We start from the raw sequence: 12,221 nt of genomic DNA on the forward strand, positions 1-12,221 counted from the left end.
TTATTTTAAGCCATATTTTAACATTGGGATGCAACCAAGTATTTTGCTCTGGACATAATTTACTGAGAACAAAGTTCCATAATAAGATTCAGTAGGTAAGTAGTGCAGTAAGGTGTTACATAGCTTCACCATTTTGAAACCTATGTAAAGGTGATATATTATCTGGGGGGGGGGAAAGAGCTGAGAAACATGTAACAATAGAATTTGGACTATCTCTTTATCTTGCAGTTGGAAAATATTATCTTTTTCTTCATAAAATGTAACTGTGATAGGATCCCCAATGGGCAGGTGAAATTATCTGAAAGGCCAGATTTTCCCAAAGCACTGCAAGTTAGCCATCCCTGATTTAAAGTAAAGTGGTTGTGTTTCATCAATTTGTTTTCTGATACAAAATCTTGGGAGCTCTTACAAGACATAAGAGCTCCTGCAGATTGCCAGCAACCTTTCATTTCTGATCACCATTTCAAAAATGGAACTCGGTTTCAGAGCTTGTAAACCCAAACTTCCTCTTGATCATATTGTGTTAATAGTGGTCAATCCCACCTGTGTTTTGAGAAATTATATTTCAGAAATAGATGAATATATTTTCTATTTGGCATGGTTTAAAATTATGCAGATGCAGAATTTCCATTAGTTTTATATTCTTCTTCCATATGTGTGTGTGTATACACACATACAAGTGTTTATTGAAAATTCATTTCAATTAAAGTTTAAGAATATGCAAGATGAATAGTCTCACCAGATTAAATCAGTAGCTTCAGAGTACTTGTTCTGGAGAGGTACCTTAGCTGTTGTAGCAAAACCAACAAAGATCTTAAAAATTTATAGAAAGCCTCCATCAGACCCTCTCAGGGACAACCCCAAGTTCCTTCTGAAGTTCAGCTAGATCCATCCTTCCTTCCTATGACAGAGAACAGCCACAGAAAACTCCATGGTTAACAGGAACTGATTTGTCCATACAAAGGACTCACTGTAATATCACCCAGATCCAGATTACATTGCCACTGCCCCAAGATTTTTTTAAAAAAATCAGATTTAATGTGTGACTGATACACACACAAACACACACACACACACACACACACATACACACACAGGGCCTTCAACAGTCTGGGTTTGGTCCACAAGCCATCTCTGGCCCAAAGAAGGCAAATTAAATTCTCACAGGCCCAATAGCTTGGAGAACGGTATTGCCAACCCACCCACAGAACTGAGCAGCACAGGTAGCAATCCCACCTAATCCCTAGCCCCCAACTTCACCAATAAGGTCTCACATCCTAACAGGCAGCAAGATCTCCTGGACAACTCAATTATCTTAAGATCTTTTCCACCATTAGTTATTCCATTAACTAGAGATGCTGAGATTTTACCTGGGATGATAGCCACCCAAAGCATGTTCATACTGCTGAATTTCAGCCTTTGTTTATTGAACATCATCTATAGGTAGGAGAAGAGAATTCACTCAGGTACTAAAGCAATAGGATATTCTGTTTGTTTTCTGAGGACTCTGCAGCAATGTTTGCTTAGAATTTTATTAGTTCTCTTCTACCAAGTATGCAAGTTGATCATTTGAATACACAGTTAAATATTTAAATAAGCAGTCAGTTGTGATGTTTGAATCTATCCTTATTTGTGTAACTGTAATGTTTTTAACAACACATCCTGTATCTCTGTCTTAAAAGCAAGGCTGCCAAAAATCTCAAAATACGAGCTTCAGTTCCATGCATCTGATTAAATGAGCTGCAGTTCCAGAATAGAACTGAAGTAGATCAGTTCTATGAGGATCTGCAGCACCTATGGGACAACACGCCTAAAAGAGATGTTATTTTCATCACGGGAGACTGGAATGCTAAGGTGGGCAGTCAAATGACACCTGGAATTACAGGTAAGCATGGCCTGGGAGAACAAAACGAAGCAGGACATAGGCTGATAGAATTTTGCCAAGATAACTCACTCTGCATAACAAACACTCTCTTCCAGCAACCTAAGAGATGGCTTTATACATGGACTTCCCCATATGGACAACACCAAAATTAGATTGACTACATCCTTTGCAGCCAAAGGTGGCGGACATCTATACAGTCGGTAAAAACAAGACCTGGAGCTGACTGTAGTTCAGATCATGAACTTCTTCTTGCACAATTTAGGATCAGACTAAAGAGATTAGGGAAGACCCACAGATCAGCTAGATATGAGCTCACTAATATTCCTAAGGAATATGCAGTGGAGGTGAAGAATAGATTTAAGGGACTGGACTTAGTAGATAGGGTCCCAGAAGAACTCTGGACAGAGGTTCACAACACTGTTCAGGAGGCGGCAACAAAATACATCCCAAAGAAAGAGAAAACCAAGAAGGCAAAATGGCTGTCTGATGAGACACTAGAAGTGGCCCAAGAAAGAAAGAAAGCAAAAGGCAACAGTGATAGGGGGAGATATGCCCAATTAAATGCAAAATTCTAGAGGTTAGCCAGAAGAGATAGGGAACTATTTTTAAACAAGCAATGCGCAGAAGTGGAAGAAGACAATAGAATAGGAAGGACAAGAGACCTCTTCCATAAAATTAGAAATATCAGAGGTAAATTCCAGGCAAAGATGGGTATGATCAAAAACAAAGATGGCAAGGACCTAACAGAAGAAAAAGAGGTCAAGAAAAGGTGGCAAGAATATACGGAAGACCTGTATAGGAAGGATAACAATATCGGGGATAGCTTTGATGGTGTGGTCAGTGAGTTAGAGCCAGACATCCTGAAGAGTGAGGTTGAATGGGCCTTAAGATGTATTGCTAATAACAAGACAGCAGGAGACGACGGCATCCCAGCTGAACTGTTTAAAATCTTGCGAGATGATGCTGTCAAGGTGATGCATGCTATATGCCAGCAAATTTGGAAAACACAAGAATGGCCATCAGATTGGAAAAAATCAACTTATATCCCCATACCAAAAAAGGGAAACATGAAAGAATGTTCAAACTATCAAACAGTGGCACTCATTTCACATGCCAGTAAGGCAATGCTCAAGATCCTGCAAGGTAGACTTCAACAATTCATGGAGCGAGAATTGCCAGATGTACAAGCTGGGTTTAGAAAAGGCAGGGGAACTAGGGACCAAATTGCCAATATCCACTGGATAATGGAAAAAGCCAGGGAGTTTCAGAAAAACATCTATTTCTGTTTTATTGACTATTCTAAAGCCTTTGACTGTGTGGACCATAACAAATTGTGGCAAGTTCTTAGTGGTATGGGGATACCAAGTCATCTTGTCTGCCTCCTGAAGAATCTGTGTAATGACCAAGTGGCAATGGTAAGAACAGACCACGGAACAACGGACTGGTTTAAGATTGGAAAAGGAGTGCAGCAGGGCTGTATACTCTCACCCTACCTATTCAACTTGTACGCAGAACACATCATGTGATGTGCTGGGCTTGAGGAATCCAAGGCTGGGGTTAAGGTCACTGGAAGAAACGTTAACGATCTCAGATATAGAGATGACACCACTTTGATGGCTGAAAGCGAAGAGGAACTGAGGAGCCTCATGATGAAGGTGAAAGAAGAAAGTGCAAAAGCTGGTTTACAGCTAAACCTCAAAAAACCAAGATTACGGCAACCAGCTTGATTGATAACTGGCAAATAGAGGGAGAAAACGTAGAGGCAGTGACAGACTTTGTATTTCTAGGTGCAAAGATTACCGCAGACGCTGACTGCAGCCAGGAAATCAGAAGACGCTTAATCCTTGGGAGGAGAGCAATGACAAATCAAATAGTTAAGAGCAGAGACATCACACTGACAACAAAGGTCCGCATAGTTAAAGCAATGGTATTCCCAGTAGTAACATATGGCTGTGAGAGCTGGACCATAGGGAAGGCTGAGCAAAGGAAGATCGATGCTTTTGAACTGTGGTGTTGGAGGAAAATCCTGAGAGTGCCTTGGACTGCCAGAAGATCAAACCAGTCCATCCTCCAGGAAATAAAGCCAGACTGCTCACTTGAGGGAATGATATTAAAGGCAAAGCTGAAGTACTTTGGCCGCATAATGAGAAGACAGGATACCCTGGAGAAGATGCTGATACTGGGGAAAGTGGAGGGCAAAAGGAAGAGGGGCCAACCAAGGACAAGATGGACGGATGATATTCTAGAGGTGATGAATTTGACCTTGGGGGAGCTAGGGGTGGCGATGACCAACAGGAAGCTCTGCTGTGGGCTGATCCATAAAGTCACGAAGAGTTGGAAGGGACTGAATGAATAAACAACAAAAAAGTTCCAGAATCATACGCCTTAAACAAAATATGATAGTCTGAAAAGGTGCTACCAGATCCCTTCTGATTTTTGCCTACCATAGACTAACTTGAATCTCCTCACACAACATCTGATCTTGTACTTGATCTTGCAACTGGCCCTTCCCATCTTCTGTCAGATATGGGTTTGAGAAAAATGAAGAATTTCATCTCACTGTGAATAGGAAGGTAGGAAAGGTTTAAGAGACACTCCTTTCTTGCCCTGATCTTAATATGCTTCTCTCTGAAACCCTCTGGATTTGTTCAAAGAAAATACACTGTTTTATGCGATTTCCTCTGCAGTTTGGGAAGGGTAAGAAATATCTTCTTTCACTGTTTATCATCAATGCAAATGATAAACAGCCCATCCCAATTTCTCTACCAATCCCTCAGATGGGCACAGGGATTGAAAAGGTGGCCCAAATTTGTTATGTTGGAGAATAGCCATTTCTTATCTTCAGCAAATGATAGAGCATTCAGAGGAGGGTATGTGCACTATTAAGTGTCCTTGTGTGGGTTTGTGAGTATCTATTTAAAGCACGCTACAAATTGCATCTCACATGTTTTGCATTTTTTTTAAATAGCAGCCAGATACTTTGGACAAACCTAATGAAGATTTGTTTGTCTTGGTAGTATTATTTGCATGGGTAAACAGAATAAAACCTAGGGTTGTAATGGTTGCCTATCTTAAAGTATTCTCAGACTCACAAGCAAGAGCTTGAATAAAATCTGGTTTATTTAAGAATAGTATGCAAGTACAAAGAAAGCTGAGAATGAGCAAAAGCGCACCAAATACAAACTAAAAACCCTCGGTGTGAATGTAATCCCTCCCCCCTCGTACAACTGTTTCAAATTCCCCATCCCAGGTGCTCCTAATGAGTTCTGCTAATCAACGGGTAAACAGGACCTTGAACACAAACGATAACCCAAACACATTCCATCCCCATGAAGAAAGATAGAAAGCCTGGTACAAGGTCTCCCAGCAGCTCCCTCCCAACCGGAACGCGCGTCAGCACCATGGCATGCAAAACGTTACGATGTACATTGAACATTGCAATGACGAACATGACAGGGTTGGCACTGCAGTATATGGATTATACCCAGACAAATGGAAAATGGGACAAGACAATGGTTCTGGGGACAGGTCTGCCATCCTGCACTGTTCTGTTAGGGGTCTGTTGGCATGGTTTAGTCCCAGAATTGTGAATGAAAATTAGACTGCAATTTGCTGGATATGCTGGTATATGTAATTTTTCAGCAAATCCAACACACTGCAGCATAATATCTTGGGATCTCCAAGCAGCTATTTGATTAATGTGATTGCATCTCCCAGTTGAATCATTAGGCTGGGAAGCAGCTCAGGTAGACAGACAACATTTCCAGAATAAAGACATGACTGGAAAGGCATGGATGTATGTAAACTCCTTGAAGAATACATCAAAAGCCTCATCCTCTGAATAAATGTGGAGTTTGTCTGTAAAGTTTGTCAGTATTTCCCAGAAGACTTGCCAAGTTGGGCCAGTGACTAATCGGGCTGCACTCAGCAAGAAATAAGATAGGAATAAGGCATGATTCAGAGGCAGAAGAATCCAGGGCAGGTTTTCCATCCAATTCCTTCCAGATCATTCAGTCCAGTGATCTGGGCTGCTGGTTTTTGCTTCCAAGAAACATCACTCTGCTAAATAATGCCTTTCACTACTAAAAGTAGCTGCATGGTACAGTTCTCATGTCCAAATTACTAAAATATACATGAAAGTCTGGGCAACCTATAAGGGTTCTCCTGTGGCTGGAAAAAAAGGAAAACGTAGTAGCCTCCAATATTTTTTGGAGGATAGAAAGTATTACAGTAATTCCTCAGGGATGGAAAGATAAGTAGAATAATATTATTAATAATGTTTCGGTATGCTTAAGTTTTGCAGGCAATTGGCTTGTTTTGCATGATTTCAATTTGTGCTGATTTTCAAGCTCTCAGTTATATTAAGACTGAAGATTGTAGCATTATTTTTGAAGCAGAGAGCAAGGATATAGGATGGGCAGCAAAACAATTAGTTTCAGAGAGCTTTTAATTTTTAATCGTCCTTCACTGTTTATCATCTTCAGAGCTGCAAGGAGTGGCAGTTGTAGTTCTCTGTAATTTAGTAAATCCCATGCCTCTGAGAAGTGTTCTCTTCTTCGGGGCTGTAACAAATCTTAATGCAATAGGACAAAGGAGAAACAAATGACACCAGGATAAAAACGTTAAAGGGAAGGGGAAATACAGGCAAGAACAGATTTAGCTCTAAAGTAATGGCATGAGACACTCCATAGAGAAAACCTGTTGCATGATGTATTATTATTTATTACTAGGTTCTGGCAGAACTGCCCTTAGTTTGGAGAGACATTTCTGTGCAGCTTCGAAGCAAAGTAGGCAAGAGGAAGAACACAGTCTGTAGGGGGCAGATAATCCTATTTTAGTTTGGCACAACATATCACGACAGCTTGCATGTAACTTCTGCTTACTTTGAGTGACATTTCCTACTAATTATTTCTTTAATTTATTAAAAAGTAACTCATGTTTCCGTTGGTCAATTATAGTGACCTGTAAAAACATAAATGTTATATAAAATACAGTTTAAAATCAAAAATTAAAATCCCATCATATTAAGTATCACCTCCAGAATTTCTATCATCCTTCTATTCAAACTGTTCACAGACAGGCAGACTGACTGAAATTTGTAAGTGGGTGAAGCCCATAACTCAGCATTTCTTGTTGTTCAGTCTGACTTTTTCTGACCCAATGGACTTCTGACTTTTTCCGACCCAATGGGCGTCATTTCTCCAGGATTGTTGGTTAGCAAGTTATTCACTGAGTCCCTGCAAGCTCGTGCCTGTGTCATCAGCAATAGCATCCAGGCACCATGTCTTCTGTCAATTTCTTCTCTGAATGCCTTCAATCTATCCAAGGATCAGGGTCTTCAGCAATTCTTTCCTTTGCATTATGTGTCCCACTAAGAGAACTATGGCCTTTACAGTATGTGCTGTACTTTTGGTGCCAGTGTGATGACTCTGCACTAGAATATTTTTGTTTAGATCTGACATACTATCTTCCCCACATAGCAGATGTCTCTTTATTTCATGGCTACAGTTACCCTCTCAGTGAATTTTTAAGCCTAGAAAAATAAAATCTGTTCTCATTTCAATTTGTTTTCCACTTGTTTGCATTGGGCTGACCTAATCTTAGGCTTGTTTTTTTAAATATAGATCAGCGATCTGGTTTTTATGCTCTTTTCTTTTCTTTCACCTTCAACCAGAGATTCCTTGCTTCCCACCATCAAAGCCCCCAGCACAGCAGAGGTAATTGATGTTTTCCCCAGCAATTTTAATTCCAATTTCTATTTATTCTAGTCCAGCATGCTGGCTTCTTTCCTTGTTTTTTTATTTATACATACATACATGCATACATGTATGGTCAAAGACTCTGGTTTCCCTTCAGATCATATAAATATTTCACTTTTTACTAAAGATATATTCTTCAGGTAAAGGGAAAAGTATAGAACCATGGCACATTTTTTCCCAGTTTTGAACCATATTCCATTCTAACTGTGGTTTTCTGGTCATGAGTTTTCCTTTGTAGAACTTCGCTAGTCTGTCTCCTGCTTCATTTGGTTTTCTTGACAGAATACTTGAGTGAGTTGCCATTATCTTCTCCAGTATACACTCCCGATATTATAGCTCATAGTGTCACCAGAATGCATAAGTCATCACTTTCATCACTAGAAGCTAAGAATACATGAAGGGAAATGTCACTGGGTGCATACGTGCATTCAAAGTATTTGATTGAAAGAGGCAGCACCACATAGCATTCCTGTTTTTCTCTTATTTTATTTAACTTAAAAGATAGTGATAGCAGTTTCAACCAAGCTTTGCAAGTGATTCATGATCTACTGATCACATTGCATTTTACAGTGGATCATTCTCCATTCCCCTCCCCAATGCAGTAGCCTGTTGTAAAAGTACAGCAGACAAGCGTGTGGGTTTTTGCACTCCAACTATCAGTTCAATGCAATTCTAAGCATGGGTATCTTAGGAGGTTATGATATGAGCTTAACCTATGTGTGTTGCTAGTACTAGTTTTATTCAGATTTAAGGAAAGGATTTGCAGAACATTGACCATTTTCTTTCCTCTCTCAGTCAGATGAGTTGGCAAGTGGTCCTCTGATAGGTAAAACCTTTAATGATCATTATCTTCTGGCACTTAAGCATGCTCTCTGCTATGTTAGGTCCCACAATGATTTTCATTTTTAATTAGTCTTCTCCCAGGTCTTTTCATTGAATGCTTTGTGGACTTGTAAACACTCACTACTACAAGTCCTCAGCTGCACAAAAAATCCATTCTAGGATGACTAGCCACCTTTTCTCCAGATTAAAACCAACAAACTATTTTCCACAGTCCTAGAACTGTCTAAATCCATTTCACCCATTTTAGCTGCCAGCCATCATCTCCATTTCCATCCTCCTCCTTTCCCTTAGCCTTCTGGGTATTTTAAAACTTCCCCCTTTGCCAGCTATATATCTGCCTCACTTCCTTCTTCTATGAGAACTTGTGTCCTATGAGAATTTAAACTGCCTTCTGTTCCCAGCATTTTATCAGCAATGCTTAACCTTTCTGTTAGTACAGAAAGTTTGGGTGTCTGCATGGATGCATGGACATGTGAAGGGTCAGCAAGAAACTAGGGTTGAAAACAAGCTCATCACGTGGAACATGCCATTAGGAAATCACTAAAACGAGGGATAACTAAGGTGTGAAACTTGAATTTGCAGCAGCTGCATCTTTTTTGTAAAATGCATCATAATAAACTCCCTTTTCTTTGGACTTGGCTTGTGAAGTAGACACCAAAAAGAATGATTAAGTCAATCCATTTAATTATACATTGTGTGCATTGTATTCTTCAGCACGGATTAGAGCAACCAGCTTCAGTTCCTAGTTCTGAGTGAATCTTAAGAGCCAAGAATACAGATCTCATTGTTCAGTAACCTTTAGCTTTTGATCCACATCTATTTGCCAAGCTTCACAATGGCCAAAGACTGTAGAAGAGCTTCTTATTCATAATGACTATGAAATCAGACAAGCTTAATTATGTTCCTTATGGCTACTTAAAGAACACTCCGTGTTAGATATTTATTGCATTTGAGAGGGGAAAGTGAAAAAAAAAAAAAGGTTTCATCTTAGGTAACCATAGGAAAGTTTCAGTGATGTGAATTAAGGATGCAAGATTTATAGCATTGCTTATCTAGTAAGAAGAATTGAATTCAGTTGGGAGAGGTAAATCTGAGAATGGTTTGATTAATTTGTCCCAATTACCCTTACTGGAGTCAAATAAAATGAAAAAAAAATTAAATTGATCTGCAAAATCTCTCATTAGTACTTCTTCCATAAATGTAAATGCAGTCTGGCAGGCCACATGTGAAACATCAGATTAAATGTGCTCAAATCAGGGTGCCTCTGAGCACATCTCTAATCCAAAAATTTCACACATTAGTTAAATGTTCTTTTTCAGCAGCCTAAATGGGGGAAAGGTAAACTTTTCAGTGACTGCTGTTTGGAGTTGAAACCTTTACTGGATCCAAGTACCTACCAGTGATTCTGTTATATCTTCTGGTCAATCCTGGTCTACAGGATACCCACCAGAAAAACTGCTACTTGCCTTTTATTTTTTTCTTTATTCATACCCTGATCTCTCTAGAGATTGTGACGATAAGTTGATTTCAGTTGTTGAATGGTGCAAAACAAAAAATATTGTTCCTGGGCTCAGTATATAATTGTTAATTTAAAACGGTGGTGTCAAGATCCAGGACAAAGTCATCGATAACATGTCTACAAAACAGCCGAGAGTTTAAAGACACAGCTCTTGTTTGCTTTCCATTCCCTCTGTGAACCAAGTATTTGTCTTTGTGTTTTCCAAGGATCTTTTTTTTCCTAAGCAAGCCGATGCCTTAGAATGTTCTAGTACCCATTGGTGAAGCCGAGAAATTAAAGGAACAACAATGTAGAGTCTCTGAAAAATGGACAGTTGTTGCTGTTACAAGTCTTATTGATGCCATTGGAGATTTTTTTCATCTGGTGTCTGCTAATTGATTAAAATTATTCAGTAAGCTTAGTGGTTTTAAACTAGGAGTTACATGTCAATGCAAAATACAGCTCAATAGACGATAGATTTTCCCCATCACCTATAGCTGTTTTCCCACAGCACATTTGAAGGGGGAGGTAGAAATTCAAAAAAGGATTGAACAATTGACCCAGTTAACCTCTGGGGGTTAAATTTAACCCCAAACAAACATGTATTGGGTTAGACTACATCACCCAGTTAATAGTGGTGTTAATCTGAGTCAGTTGACTCATTTTGCATACCTAGTTTTCCAGGAAAAATTGTTGGAGAGAAAGAGTGGCAGAAAAGGCAAGTCTTACCTTTACAGAATGTACTGTCAAGGCCTGGAAGCACATAGTACACACACACACACAGAGAGAGAACACTCTGATCGTTGATTGCCTACTCCTGTCTCACTGTCTTCTCAGAGGGGAAGAAGTGCGAGATATCAAGACAGCTCTCCTGGTGCAAGGGCTTATGGGATTCCTAAAGAAGGAAGGTGGGTGAGAATTCTGTATTCTACATTCTCCACTGGTGAATTTTATTTATTTATTTATTTATTTATTTATTTATCAATCATATTTGTATGGTCACCCATCTCACATAGTGACTCTGGGTGGCATACATGATAAAATGAAATATATAAAAGTAAATACATAAAAACCAATAAAACCACAAAAAACAAAATGGTGGCCAGCATACAGAGAGTGCATCAGTTAACCATCATATAACCATCCAACAGGCTCCGCTCTACCATGGGATTCCCAAGGTCATTGACAAAACCATGTTTTGTGGGCCTTCTGGAAGGCCTACAGGGTTGGGGCCAGCCTCAGCTTAGGTGGAAAGATGTTCCACAGAGCAGGGCTATGGCAGAAAAGGCTTTCCTCTTAGGACCTGCCAGATGAAACTCCCTAGTTGATGGGACCCACAACATGCCTCTTCTGCTGGACCTGATGGGATAGGTAGATGTCACTGGGGAGAGGCAGTCCTTCAAATAACCTGGTCTCATGCCATGTAGGTCTTTAAAGGTCAAAAGCAGCACCTTGAATTGGACATGGAAGCAAACTGGTAACCAATGCAGCTCGTGAAGCAAAGTTGTAACATGTGTAGTTCTTGAAGGAAACATAATGCTGAATAACTGAAGCTTCTGGATACTCTTCAAGGGCAGCCCCATTTAGAATGTGTTACAGTAGTCCATCTGGGAGGTGACAGGAGCATGGGTAACTGTGAGTAGAGCCTCCTGATTGTGGAATGGGCACAACTGGTGCACTACATGAAGCTATTCAAAGGCCCTTCTGGCCATGACTGTCACCTGCTCTTTGAGCAGGAGTTGCAAGTCCAGAAGAACTCACAAATTGCACACTGGGTCTGTTTGGGGTAGTGCAACCTCATCCAGGACCGAAGATGGTAAATCGCCAGATACAGAAGGCCCCAAAGCCACTCAGTCTTACCAGGGTTTAGCTGAAACCTGTTGTTCCCCATCCAGACCCACACAGCCTCCAGGCACCAAAAAAGGACATCAACAGCATCACTTAACTCACAAGTGGTGGAAATATACAACTGGGTATCATCAGCCTACTGATGATACCTCACCCCATGACGGATGATTTCACCCAGTGGCTTCATGTAGATGTTAAACAGGAGCGGAGAAAGCATTGAACCCTGCAGCACCCCACATAGCAGGGGCCGAGAGCAGGACTTCTCTCTCCCAATCAACACCAACTGGAACTGGCCTTGGAGAAAGGAAGAGAACCAGCACAACACTGTGTTGCCTACTCCCAACCCCCAAAGCCAGTCTAGAGGATACCATGGTCAATGGTATCGAAA

The 12,221-nt window shown here is 40.3% G+C and overlaps 1 protein-coding gene across 1 annotated transcript in view; it reads left to right on the forward strand.

The window, feature by feature from the left end:
• The window catches only part of TSPAN4 (tetraspanin 4), a 271,022-nt gene that overhangs the window by 157,425 nt on the left and 101,376 nt on the right, over positions 1-12,221 (forward strand). The gene's annotated exons all lie outside the window — the stretch shown is intronic.

Source organism: Candoia aspera, chromosome 1 (assembly GCF_035149785.1).
Source record: "Candoia aspera isolate rCanAsp1 chromosome 1, rCanAsp1.hap2, whole genome shotgun sequence".
Lineage (NCBI taxonomy): Eukaryota > Metazoa > Chordata > Lepidosauria > Squamata > Boidae > Candoia > Candoia aspera.